Below are 15,619 nucleotides of genomic sequence, written 5' to 3' on the forward strand. Positions count from 1 at the left end.
CAAGAACATTAATGTAAAGAGAGATAGATGAGATACAACCTGTAACATCTGAGTGCCTCTGGGGGATACTGACATGAAATGCATAATACATAGGGAAATAACATAAGTTGGCACCCGAACTATGACCCAAATCCCGCTTACACACTTTCTGTGGACCATAATAACCTTACACACGCAACCTTTCTAAAGTGTGCCTAGTACACACCTTCTTTGACCAGGTCTAAGCGTGTGTAATACAAACTGGACCAAGCGCGTGGTCACTATTTCAAGACAATTTCTGTCTTTAATAAACGGTCAAAAACACATTCCAATGACCATTTTTAAAAGATTAAAAGGGCCTTAACCCATTTCTATCTATATACTAACCCGATTTTCATCTTCTTCTTCCTCCTTGAAAGCTTTAAATTGAAGAAAATTTTATCTTCTTGAAGCCAAAATTTATTCCTCTTCTTGAAGCTCGAAGCCAATATTACAGTCTTCTTCTATTTCTTCCTTCTCTTTTTTGGCATAAGGGTTAAATTTCTAGGGCTCAATTTTAAGATTTGGAAAAATGCATAATCTGAGAAAATTTTGCTATTGTGGTGAAGAAGCTGTGGTGATACAGTCATGGAGTGTTGATAATCCGGGTCGTCGATTTTACGGATGTCCATTTTATGAGGTAAATATCAATTGTACTTTTTTAATCGATTTTATATTCCGTAATAATTTTGTCTCTTCAATTTTTCAGAGGGACATACGATCGGCATGTAATTTCTTTATGTGGTTTGACCCCCCAACTCCAGAGCACTTGAAAATAGTGATTTTGGGGCTGCTGAAGAAGAAGAGGGCATTTGATGCATTGTTGAAGGAAAATAGAAACCAAAAAAATTGGAGGAGATTGTGTGTGCTGATTTTAATTGCAATTGTGTTGAAGTTGATTGTGTTAGGTAGTTCTAAAGATTGTTATATAGTGTAAGAAAATGAATGAAGTTTTTTGGTAGATTTTGTATCCCTTTGTTAGAAATGAATGAAATATTTTGGCAATTGTTAATGTTGTTTTGTTTGAGTTTGTTGCTGTGTGAGCTAGAATGATTTTTTTGGCAACTGTTAATGTTGTTTCGTTTGACTTTGTTGTTGTGTGAGCTGATAGTACAGTTAAAACACACCTCAAATTGTGACTGATAAAATACTGAAACACAGTCAATTAGTGGCTGATATACAACTCAAATGCTGAAATTTTCCAGAAATAACAGCATACAAAAATGACAGCACAAATGCTTAACAACATACCAAAATAACAGCATTCATACAACACTAAAGACACATCTGCCCAGAAATTATCAAACAACACTAAAAATATATTTCATCATAGAATAAAGGTGTTTATTACAATCACTTAATAGCAGCAGCCTGCCTTAACAAAAATATACGCTGCCCAGTTTTACAGCATACCAAAATAACAACAGGCTGCCTTAACAAAATAACAACACTAACAACAAACCTAAATAGCAGTTCCAAATTAAATTAATAGTGACAATAACAGAATTCAGTGGTTGTTCTGGGATTGCTGGGATGATGAACTTGCTTGACTTAAATTGGATTGAGATGTGGCAGTTCTGGAACGAGTTGCAGCAGTTCTTTCAAGTTGTCTTCTAGTAATGGCTGGTCTACCATTCCATTTTACACCACTTCTTGGCTTGTATGCACACTCCAGAATATCTGCCGAGGACCTCTTTTCACCACCATGAGAGACCACTCTTGGCTTACCTCCACCAGACTGCCAAAAATAGAAAATATTCAGTAAAGTTGTTAAAGCAAACAAGATATAAAATTAACTTTGAACTACTTACAGAAAAACTTGTGAACCCACTGCTTGATTGAAATAGTCCAAACCCAGAACTTCCCCTACCACTACCAGTTCCTCTTCCTCTACCAGCAGCAGCAGGGGCAGAAGTAGTTGGAGTACCAGTTCCTCTTCCTCTACTAGCAGCAGTTCCTCTTTCTCTACCAGTAGCAGCAGGGGCAGAAGTAGTTGGAGTTCCTGTTCCTCTTGCTCTGCCTCTTCCTCCACATCTTTGGATATATGAAGCATTTGCTGGAGTAGAATCTGCAGGCCTTGCTTTCTTAGGGCAGCTCCTCTTGTTGTGTCCATATCCACCATAGTTTGAACATGTCATCTCCATACCCCTTCTTGAAAGCTTTCCAGAAGTAGGATGTTCAGTTTCTTCTCTTCTTCTCTTCTTCTTTGGTCTACCAGGCATCTTTTTAATTGGTTGGGGTTCAATTGGTGGATTGGTAGATGTTGGCCACATCTGCATGTTTGACACAGGCTGGATGAATGTTGAATATGCCTTCAGATAGGTGGATTTGTGGTACCAGTGAGATATGTAGTTAATTGGGTCAAGGTTCTTGAAATGCATAACAGCAATGGCATGAGCACAAGGGATACCCTTTAGCATCCATGACCTGCATGTACAAGTTTGAGCTTGCATATTCACACAATGCTTCAACACCACTCTTAATGAGGTATCCTCAACCTCATAGCCATATTCACCATTCCACTTGATTGTACACCTTATAGATTGTGCCATGTTATCTTGATACACCTTCATAGCAATTGGGGATATATCACATATCCATGTATCTGCAAACTCCCTCAACTTTCCTATTCTCTCCATCATCTTCACTCTAATTTCCTCCAATATTGTGATAATTGTCTTGTGCCGAGCAGCAAGTATCCAAGCATTAAATGTCTCGCACATATTGTTGTCAATTATATCACATTTCCTGTCACAGTTGAAGTATGCTCTGCACTAGGTTTCCTTGTTATACCTCAAGAGGCTCTCACATATCCCATTCCCAAGCATATTCAAACTGTCCAGGTGAAAATTCAGTTCTGCCACACATGATGCTCTAGCACACCTCCAGAAGTTATTTCTCCTCTCTAATCCTCTCCAATCTTTGGACCAGTTTGCTAATATATGTCTGGCACACCACCTATGTTCACTTTCAGGCAACACTTCTGATACAGCTTTAAGCAATCCCTTAAACATAAAAAGAATTGAATTAGTTGCCAACAGAAACAGAAATTAGAAAAAATAAATATTGACAGAAAACAGAAACAGAAGAATATATTCACCTTTTGCATATCAGACATGATAGTAACATCCCTTCCATCTTGAAGCTCTAAGTCATGAGTCACACACTTCAAAAACTATGTCCAAGTGAAACTGTTCTCAACCTCTACAATGGCCCAAGCTATAGGAAACATCTGATTATTTCCATCCTTTGATACTGCTACAAGAAGTTGACCCTTACAAATGCCTTTCAGAAAACAACCATCAATGCCAATTATCCTTCTGCAACCTTCAGACCATCCCTTCTTCATAGCATAGACGCAAACATAAAATGAATTGAAGACAAGCTTGCCTTCACCTTGATCTTCTACCTTCACAACACAAGTTGTACCTGGATTTGTTTGTAACAGAATATCTCTATAATCATAGAGTCTCTTGAACTCAGTATGCACATCACCTATTATCTCCTTTAGAATTTTCGCTCTAGCTCTATGTACAGTAGACCTACCAACATACATGTCCAGTTCATCCTTAATGAGTTTCTTTAGCTCCCAAACTTTCATATTTGGTTGACACACAATCTTATCCCTGTAATGCTTTGCTAGGTATCTGGAATTGCAAAGCTTGTTTTTATTTGTTTTGTAACACTTGTGGATAGGACAATACCTTTTTACCTTAAAATTGTTGGATCTGCCATCTTTGCTTGCAGCCAAGATCCATGGACATTTTGGATGCATGCATCTTACCCTCACCCTGCCAGGTTCATTAATATACTTTTCAATTTGAACTCCTTTCTGAATTGCATACTGACTAACAACAAACCTAAATTGTTCAACACTCTCAAAAATCAGCCCCAACTCCCAGGTTATTTTCTTGACAGTTGGATCAAGTATCAGGGCTTTCTTCCTCCTCTTGGCAACCATTTTCTCCTTATGTTCTTCATCAAATACATCTTCAGCATCTGAAGGAAAACTTTCAGCATCTGAAGACCCAAAGTAAGGCTCATCTGTCCCTACTAAGCCTGTGTACCTATCTTGCTTGCTACCAGTTCTTAATTCATCAAAACCAATATCAACTCCTGCATCACCTAGGTTAATATCACCTCTATCTTTTGGCCTTTCACTCCTTTTCCTCCTATACTTCCTCAGTTCATCCCTACACTCTACAAATTCTTCATGAACATCAGATCCATAATCCTTATCATCAGGAACATATAAATCTACTCCATCACTCTCATCACTATCACTATTGTCAAAGTCTGAATCATTCTCATTGTCATCCCCGCCTTCACTATTATCAAAGTCTGATTCACTATCTACTTCACTTTCTTGTTCTCTTGAAGGTGCAGGGGCAGGAGTAGGAGCATGTTCAGGAGAAGGAGAAGGGGAAGGGGTAGGTTCATGAGCAGGTGCAGATTCAGATTCACTATCTTCCTCTTCTTCTAAGACAGTTGTGCTCTTAAAAGCTCACTATTACACCCACCAACCCCTTTACTAGCCTCATTTATGTCAACAACACATAAAGGGGCAGCATGAGTCACATAAATATCTAAGGTATCCCCATCTTCCAATTCATTACAAATGTCTAAAATATCCTTGTCTATGAGAATATTTACCAATTTATCTATCCTATCCATTGGACAAATATACAACTCAGCCACATTTTGAAAGTCATATATCCTAGTGTAGTTCATTAGTTCAATAAGAGACGGTAAATCCACATCTACATCTAAAGTCAATGTTTGACTACCACCCACATAACGAGCAAAGTTACCAGGAACTAATACCCCATCATGGTACCACCTGAGGGTAATGATTTTAAAAGACATTATCTGCAAACAAATAAGGGACAAATAAATGGACTTTCCACATGCAATAATTGAAAATAAAGAACTACAGATGAAATATAAAAGTGGAGACAAAGACAAAAGCATATCACATTGTTCAAAGCAATGGTATTACAATAATCAGTTAAACCCTAACTTTACACACAGTTTGCAAACACAAGATAAATCTGTTTTATAAAAAAACTATCTGTAAAGGCAACAAGACGATAACTTCACAGTGATATCGATAATGACAAAAGATTCCCCTTTTAAAAAATCCGATAACCCTAAGCAAAATAGAAGAAATTTCAAAAAAACCCTAGATTCAACCCACCCACTACTAAAATAAACGGGTAATGCAAGGAGAAGAAAATTACTAACCTGTTAACCGCATAAATCCACCGGAAATCCTTGATGAAAGCGTAGCTTGAGATGGTCGCCGGAATCGCCTTTACAGTAGCTCCTTCTAGATGTATCGGATTTTGAGTACTGACTTGGGTAAGTTTGGTTTTAATGTTTTTACCTTGTGGGTCGGGTAGGGTCAGTTAGGGTCGGGTTAGTTATTATAAGGTAATGGGTTAAAATTATGTAAAGTCAAACGCATGACATACACGGATGTCTTATTAACAGGATCTGGTCAAAGGAGGTGGGTACTAGATACACTTTAGAAAGGTTTCTTGTGTAAGGTTATTATCGTCCACAGAAAGTGTGTAAGGGGGATTTGGGCCAAAGGTTGGGTGGTAAACTATGTATTAAGCCAAAAAGGAAACATGCATTGTGGATGACTTTTAGCAAATGCAACGAACTCCTCAACCCCAACAACAAATCTAGGATTAATGAATCCATTTTCCAATCTAGCATACAAGGCTCGGTAGAATCATACTCGGCCACGTGGAGCTCAGTAAACCCAACTGATCAGTGGTTGCACAATAGGTGTCGTACCCGGCCTACTATAGCGCGGCTCGGTAGAGTAAAATAGATGCTATATATAATGCATGCTAGACTCATGGAATCACGTTCTAAACCTTTTGGAGTGACTTAAGGTCATTGCACCTTCGATTAATATTATGGACATCTCTACCATCAATATGAACCTTAGTAGGATTTAAGGATCATACACACTTTCTTAGAATAACTTTATATGGAAAGAACAACATGGACAACCTTAGTTTCTAGGAGTAGATCCGTTATGAATTAGCATAACGTTTATGTTCGTTTCACTTTAGATCATGCCAATAGAAAGAAGTAAGTGCCTTAACATACCTTAACCATGGTGAGTCATTAATACCTCCCAAGCTACTCTTCAAAAAACTCAACTCAATCTACCATTGCATAAGGAGATTCAAAATCAGTGTTGAATAAAGGCCAAGTCTACAACTTAAACTTGTAGCTCGTTTATATAAATTTGGGCAGCATCTCCCCTGTAACAAGAGCCTCCTCCAATATCATATACCAACAACAATTACCAGAGAAATCCAGCAATACATAATTATCAATAACAAGACACCATAAAACAACAACAAGTCATAACTATTTTACGACGAGCGACAAGCTCCAATTGGAATTCGTATACCCCATATCATCCCTTATAGACTTTTTACTTTAACTTAATAGTATCGTTAACATGATAATGAAGTCATTCATCAATGATTCCAGCCTTATACCATATATCCATAACAAAGAAAATGATCCACAACTCCAATTATTCTTAATTAGCAACTTTATTCACTAAATCATGTCTAGTTCATCCATTTAACTTAACCAATGCCAAGATAACCTTAAGAACCTGTAGGAACTCAATATAATTACCTCATACAGTAGATGCAAGTCGAAATACATATTATATTTAGCTTACAACAGCCCAATACACCCCAATCAATTCATATCCAAAACGACGACTATAGTAGTGTCAAACATAATGACTAATCCATGATTTTGCCATTATGTGGTGTTTCTCCACACCATTTATCCTAAAAAAACTCCATTTAACAGAAACAAAATAGACATCCCAAAAGCTACACGAAACAGCCAAAAACAGTCCATTACAAGTCAAATAACTCGAACTCACGGCTTCTGATCACCGTCCCGTAAGTTCTAACTATTATGAAATCAATTAATCAACCTTACTTGATATTTAAGATCTTAAAACCAGAAATTAGGCATTTTTATTAACTTCAAAATACCTTCTAAACTCAAACTATAAAGAAAAAAAAGTGATATAGCAATACTTACGTCGCGGGGATCATTTTGATGTTATCGCTACTTGATTTCGTGCCCCGGATAATAGTATCGTTGAAAATCCTTGTAGAGAGCTTAAGGGTGATGTTAGGGGTCTTATTTGGACGTGCTCTCTGGAAATATGCAGAAAGAGACGAGATAAAGGAGATAAATCTCCATTTTGTTCAAAAGTCAAAAGGTGCTACTTGGCACCCTATAATTGGCTCGCTTCCAACGCTTATAACGTTTTATTCAGGTATCGTATGAGCAAACGGTTAAGAGCATTGGAAACTGCATTCCAAGACCTTAAATTTGGTATATAATATGTCCCAAAAAAATATCATATAGCATACGAAATATATTTCTCAAAAACTCAGTTACAAGGCAAATCTTTAGTCGGTTTTTCTGCAACATAGATCCGATTTTTCTCAAACTTTATACTTCATATACAAACATCATATATAGTCATATCATGACTTTAAAATCATTTAAATCATGGTTAACAAGTCTCATATTCATCTTAACTTACTTAACACTTCGGCAAACCTTTCTTATCCTTGTAAAAGGATTTCATCTTTTTTGAGTTTACATTAGATAATCTTATAATGATAGTAACGTCTGAAGTATGGGGTGTAACAACATGTACCCTTATAAACATTTATCCTTGAATATTAACTCTCAAAGGCTTGCAAAAAAATATGGGACGTAAAATCACTTTATATACTTTCCAAGAGGATCTCATTTTTGAGCCTACATCAACGGACTTACGACGTACTTTCACGTACAAAAACTTCCTCTTAAACAGTCTTCTTTAGATTCACACCTGTATGGAATAGAGGAGTGTGAATTCACAGTCTTCCGTTTGTTCTTTAGGAAATGCTACATCTTCTGCACAAAATAAAATAAAATAGAGGAGTGTGAATTTACTTATATACATATTTTGTCAGTGAGGAGCTTGAATTACTTGATCATGAGTGTTGATGAGTAAAAGAGGGAAAGTGAGAGATGGAGAAAACTAAGAAGATGGTGTAAGAGGAGAAGTTGGAAGGCCATTGACCAAGGACATGGCGCTTCTCTTCAATTAGAATGATAATTTATCTAATTCCTCCTTTTTTTTGAAAAGTCACATTGTTTACAAAACTATTATGTATTCGAGTAATTCACAGCTGTTTAGTAGTCGAAAAGTCACTATCAAAAAGTCCTCCCTGCGTGGAAAACCAACTCCAAATCTGTGCGAAAGATCAATTTTCTGTGTAAGAAGATTCCCTTTTCATGTGATAATAAACGATGGAATGCTGCACAAATCGAAGGGGAATGATCAGAGGGATACAACAAAGGGAACTGACAATTTGCTGTAACTAAACAACGAATATTTGAAGTATACAGAATATCTTTGTGTATTTGCCTTAAATAAAAAAATAAAGAGTAGAATTTAAACCATACCTTGGTATAATTTTTCTTTTCCACTCTATAGCCTTTGACATAGAGATAGCTCAAACCATTATAAGTAGAATATAAAGTTAGTAACAATCATATTTGTTCATAACATAGAAGTCCTTATATAGGTATATACGGAGGAACATATAATAAATTGTCATAAACTTACAAATTAAATATTTAGAGGTTATGAATATGAAAAGCATGAGAGTTATTGAGATTATTAAAAATGTAGGTTATGAAGATAAAGAGGTGTGAGTTATGAAGGTAGAATTTTTAATATAAAGTAAATGGCAAAAATGATGAAAACCCCCCAAAAAGGAGAAAAAAGATAAATATGTTTCTTGGCTTAAGAGAGGTGCCATCTCACTTTCCTATTGCCCACTTTTATATTTATATATAGATGCTACTGCCTTGTTGTTGTTGATTCGAATTTTGTTACTTTTTAATATGATATTGTTACAATAATTTATGTATTTGCTCACTTCTTAAAATAGTGACACCGCTTATGAAAAATTCTGCGTACGCCACTGAGTGTACTTATGTTGGAACTCCAGCATATTATATTGGAGTTCCAGAACTCCAGCATAATATACTGACGTATTTTTCGGATTTTGAACAGTGTTTTCGCTCAGATTTATCTTTACATGAAAAATGGCTAAATTTTGATTATTTTTGAAACTGAGCTATTTTTAAACGAGCACCTATAAATCTGGCTATTTTTGAATTTTTTCCTTAATTTTTACACTTCCACTTAAGCTATATCTAAGTTTTTCAAACTATTTAATTCGCAGTCAATGTTGTCAAACTTTAGACAAAAACCTATTTGACCACTAGAATATGTTTTGCATCCATATTGGTACTTAGAATGTTTTGCAAATCCTCAAATTCTTCATGTTTTAAGGGTAGTGAAGAAAAGCATGGTTCAAGCAGTGGCGGATCTACGTTTGAAGGTATGGGTGCTAAAGCAGTCACGCCCCCGAATTTGGGCCTAGACGTAACACGACACTCAGTGCCTGACTACAGGTGAACAAACGAACTAACTGGCTGGCTGAATTAACATGTGATATCATACCATACTGAATGCCAAAGATAAACTAACACATGCTGATATACTAAAAGTCTGAATGATATAAATCAAAGTACGAAAACACTGATATAAGTCTAAAACATATTTGTGGCGCTTAACATGAAAAGCCTGCGACTCTGTCTAACTGTTACTCTAGTCTATGAAGCCTCTAATGAAGTACTGAAATCACTAACTATCTGTAAATACTAAAAGAATGTAAAAAGTAATGATAATGCCCCGAAAGAATTGGGGCTCATCAAATAGTTAGTACGAGAATTCTAGCGCTCTGAATCGTCAACCTGTGAAATCGTTACCTGTATCGTGAGATGTAGGCCCCGGTCGAAAGGGACGTCAGTACATTTGAATTGCACTAGTATGTAAAACAACTAAAAGAAAGAACTGTAAATGCTGAAACTGAAACTAAACTGATAACTAATAACTCATAATTAAGAACTGATAACTGAATTGAACAATGAAGTAAGGATATAAATACTCCCTCTTCTGAATAATGAACAATATTTTTGATCTGAATAAATAAACTGCAGCAACAGGCCCAATATATATATGTGCACAAACTGCAGCCTCGGGCCCAAGTATATGTATACATAACTACGGCCACATGCCCTTTAATGACCCGGCCTGTCATTTTGAAAGTTAGATCCCTGATCCCCTATTAACTACTTTCCCTATATCTTTTTCTGCTATTGTGACTTGCCAGGAGGTTTCATTTTGGTTTTGGGAAGTGTTTGGGACACTTAGTCCCTGAATGGAGATTTTGGCCTTAGGATTTGGTCCGTAGTCAAAACTGTGTGAAGACGACTCTGGAATGGAGTTATGTTGAGTCCGTTAGATCCGTTGGGTGATTTTGGGATTAGGGGCGTGTCCTGATTGTGTTTTGGAGGTCCGTAGCTCATTTAGGCTTGAAATGACAAAAGTCAAATTTTTGGAGATTTGGATCGGTAGTGAAATTTTTGATATCAGGGTCGGAATCTAATTCCGAAAGTTGGAGTAGGTCTGTAGTGTTGATTATGACTTGTGTGTAAAATTTGGGGTCAATCGGACATAGTTTAATAGATTTCGGCATCGGTTGTAGAATTTTGAAGTTTCAAGTACTTTAAGTTTGAATTAGAGGGTGATTAGTGATTTTTGCATTGTTTGATGTGATTTGAGAGCTCGACTAAGTTTGTATGGTGTTTTAAAATTGGTTGGTATGTTTGGTTGAGGTCCCGGGCCTCGGGTGAGTTTCGCGTGCTTAATAGATCATTTTTGGATTTTGGGAGTTGGTAGATTTTCTGATGTTTTGTTACAGACAATTCCTTCATCACATTCGCGAGAGGAGACTCGCGTTCGCGAAAAGGACTTTGTGGCAGGTGAGATTTTGTGCTTCGCGTTCGCGAAGGAGGTCCCGCATTCGCAAAGCACTGGGGAAGTTGGCATACGCGTTCGCGATGTAGGTCCCGCATTTGGGTAGAAGGAATGGCCAGCTGGGTCCCCAGGCCCATATGCCTACGTGTTTGCGATGTGGGTCCCGCGTGCGCGTAGGGTTGAGTTGATAAGCCTTCGCATTTGTGACATGGTCATCGCGTTCGCGATGAATAAATTCTGGGTAAGAGTAAATTTCTCTTCGCGAACGCGAGGGGTATTCCGCGTTCGCGAAGAAGGGAACACCTTGGCAGAATTTAAAGTTCAAAAATGAGGGTTTGAGTTCATATCACAAAATTGAAGTGGGAGCTCGGTAGAAGGCGAAATTTCGAGGGATATTTAGAGAAAGTTATTGGGTAATGATTCCTAACTCCTTAATGGTTATATCCCACTAATCTATGCTTGATTTCATCATTTAATTTCGGATTTGGGGTGAAAATTAGGAAAATTTGAGAAACGTTCTTACGCAGAATTTTGGGATTGAATTTGGATAATTTTTGTCCGAGTGAACTCGTGAATGAATGGGTGTTCATAATTTGTGACTTTTACCCAATTTCGAGACATGGGCCCGGGGAGGCTTTTTGGGCAATTTTTCAAATTCTCGTGTTAGCTTTGATTTCATTAGCTAGATTAGTTTCTTGTAGTTATATTTATGTTATGTAATTGATTTTGGCTAGATTTGGGCCATTCAGAGTTGGATATTTATAGGAAAGGCATTGTGGCAGATTGATTTGAGCTTGGTTCAAGGTAAGTGGCTTGCCTAACCTTGTGTGAGGGAACTCCCCTTAGGACTTGGTATTATTTTGATATGTGAGCGTCGTGTACGTGAGGTGACGAGTACTTACACGGGCTATTTATTGTGAAACTCCGATATTTTTTACTAAGGCATAACCTGTTTCTCCTTATTTGAACTACACTAGCATATGTAACTATCCTGTTTAGTTTAGAATAGCATGCCTACGCATCTTAACTGCCTATTTAAACTCTGTGCAGCATGTTTAGCGAAATTACCCGCTTTCCATGACTTGAACTTAGTCTAAACCGTAGGTTTTCTTGCTGTAACTGTTATTTCTGTTGGTTGAGCTGCATATTTACTTTGGGACTACAGAACGGTATTCCGAGAGATCCCCCTGCACTGCATATTTACTTGGGACTAAGGAACAATATTCTAGGAGATCCCCCTGTTCTGCATATTTACTTTGGGACTACGGAACAATATTCCGGGAGTCTCCCGCACATTTACGTTTGGGACTATGAGATGGAATCTCGGGAGATCCCCATGTTGTTGTCTCTGTGTTCTGAGCTTTGTCTTTTTATGATTTGATTCATGTTATATTTCCGTATTTATGTTTACTACGATATTTCATTCTGTCTTATTTCATTATATTTATACCAGTAGGGCCCTGACCTAATCTTGTCACTACTCGACCGAGATTAGGCTTGTCACTTACTAGGTACCATTATATACTCATGCCCTTCCCTGTACATGTTTTCGTGTACAGATCCAGGTACCGCTTATCAGCCGTATTATCCATGAGGCGATGCAGCTGTAGAGACTTCAAGGTATATCTTCTCATTGGAATCAAACACAAGTCTATATTGATTACGCACTGAGCTCACAACGTTCAGAATGAAAGTCATGAACGAATTACAAAACTAGAGAATAGAAGTTCTGCAACTATTCAAGGAACTAAGCTTAACTATATTTCTAACACAATCGGTAACGTCGTAAATGGAACATAGTGTAGGGAGAATTATTAACATTCCCAAACATAGAGAGTTAGCTCCACATATCTTGATTCTAGCCTTTTTAAGCGTATCGCAATGTTCGGCAATATATATATATATATCAAGAGGAACCAATATTAGTACTAATGCTCATGTTTGTCACTTAGGCATTTTATCAAACACTTGGTGGGCATAAAGCTTCATAGCCCTTATTAATGGTGTTTCTACACCCAACAATCATTTTTTTTGCTCCTAGATAATTATAAAATCTCAATTTGCTATAATCAATATCATTCTCCATCACCCATAAGATAAATAACACCCTTAATCAATAATCAACAACCTAAACCTATAATCTTTCATGCTTTCCTATTAAATCCATCAACTCATATCTTATGAACTTAGAGTCTATAATCATTAACCCAATGTTATAATCAATTAAAAAGTGAAGATATTACCTTTTTGAAGTTCAAACCTCTTGAAATTCGATTTATATGATTTCTTTTCTCAACAATGATATCACAATCAAATATCTAATGGTTTAAAGGGTTTACACATGTTAATAAAGTGTTGGATAATTGAAATTAGCTTAGAATCATCACTAGAACTTACCGTGGATGATGGAGGGACCTTGGAGGAAGTTGGGTTCTTGACAGCTTCCCTTTCTAGAGCAAGTTTCCGTGTTTGAGGTGTAGGAAACGATGTAAGGGTTTTAAAACGACTTTCCGGATGCGCCCCCATGCAGCTGAATGACCAACCGCGCATCCGACCACGCATCAAGGGCAGTGGCACTGCCACAAGTGCGTTGCCGCGCACGGAATAGCTGGTCACACAGTTGAGCGCATAGACTGGGCATCATCCAATACAACGCGCATAACTTTTCTCACAGATATCTGTTCAGATTTTCATGTTTTAAGTTTTCTCAAATTCTTAACAGACTTTAACGAAATCAGGCTGGAAGACAAACATTCCATAAACTTAGTTGATTTTATCCATTCTTATGCACCTCACTCTTCGTCTTGATTCCAAAACAACTATTTTCACCCATACTTATCCAGATAGGACTTTACATGTCTAAAGTATCACATTAATACTCATTTAAGACATTTACACCTAATACGAATTTACGGAGTATTATATAAGCACACATTGCCTTTGGCCAAATTGTGTAATATATTAATAGATAATACCTAAAAAATTCAATAATTAACCATGATCACCCACTATGATCATGTTGACCATTTAGACTTTACACTAAAATCAGTAAAGCACACATGATCTATAAGTTCTGAATCCACCACTGGGTTCAAGTACCAGTTCACACATTTGTTAATACATAGAGAAGTTCAGGTATGGAGATGAATGAATTTCAGTTGAACGATAAAAATTTTCTAATAAAAATTTCCTTAAAGCTACATGATATTCGAAGGAAAAAATACAGTGGAACTTGTTAAAAGTTACATAGATTGAGGTTTGAAGTTATGTTTAGTAATTCAAACTCAAACTTTAAACCATATGTTGGGGTCTAAAATTTGGGATTGCTAAACTAAACTTTAGACAAATTTGCATAAGAAATATGCCAAACTGACTGAAGTTAGGTTTTGGCAAACTCAACTTCAAACGCATACATTTGAAGTTTGGAACTACCAAGCTAACATAAACTTACGGAAGTAATATGCCAAAGTTGTTTAAGTTAGGGTTTCGTAAGCCCAACTTCATATATCTGAAGGCTTTTTAACTTCAAACTCGCGAGTCTGAAGTTTTTTTGAATCAGTTAAACTTCAAAAATCTATAAACTTCGATTTTGCCTTAAATAGAGTCCTAAAATCGGTTGTTTGTGCACTTTCAGAAAAATTATGTAAGAATCATGTCTTTTATATATAAAAGAAACCATCTGGTATCTAAAACTTACGTCCCAAGTAATTCGAATTAATACCGCATAAGGCTATTAAAAGGTAAAGCGCTCTCTAATAAATTTATTTTATTCAGAGGCTCAAACTCGAAACTTTTTATTAAAGATGGATGTATCATATTCATTCCACCATAACCTTTGGCGGTGAAGTTATGTATCTTAATGACCAAGAAATAAAGCTTAAAAGTTTTTTTCTTTATATACTTCACGAAAGGTAGAAAATGATGTATGAGTTTAATTTATTTCTTTACGTTCATCTACTCCGTTTTCCTACATATACTTTCTCCTTAAAATCTCTCCACATTTTGTTTCTTCTATAAATAGTCCAACACAAGTCAAAAGTGACAATCCTTGTTGCGCTATTAAACCAGTCCAAGTCTTTTATATATAAAAGAAATCATTTAGTATCCAAAACCTACGTCCCAAGTAATTTGAACTAACACCGCGTAAGGCCATTGAAGGATAAAGTACTCTCTAGTAAAATTATTTTATTCCAGATGCTCGAACTTAAAATTTTTGGTTAAAGGTAGATGTATTCAATTCATTTCACCATAGCCTTTGGTGGTGAAGTTATGTGTCTTAATAACTAAAAAATAAGACAAAATTACAGAATAATGCACTTCATAAGTTGACCTTGCACTATTTTAGCCCAGTTACAAGTTTGCAAATGTGTAGCCAAATATCAATAAGATCTGTTATTTTCTCATTCTCTCTAATTATAATAACCTCATTTATTCCTACCTACCCTTATTGTAGTTCTCTCCTCATTTTTCACCCATAAATATTTAATTTAATTAATGAAAAAAGAATCATATGCAAACAAAACTGAAAAGAAAAATTAGTTCCCCATTCAGTCAACACTCATTCGTGCCTTCTTCCATAACCAATACTTCTCTGTTTTTTTTTTTAAAATTTTGTATAGCTTCAGGTTTATACATACCTATCACAACTGC

This window comes from Nicotiana tabacum, chromosome 1 (assembly GCF_000715075.1).
Source record: "Nicotiana tabacum cultivar K326 chromosome 1, ASM71507v2, whole genome shotgun sequence".
In the NCBI taxonomy this organism is placed as follows: Eukaryota; Viridiplantae; Streptophyta; class Magnoliopsida; order Solanales; family Solanaceae; genus Nicotiana; species Nicotiana tabacum.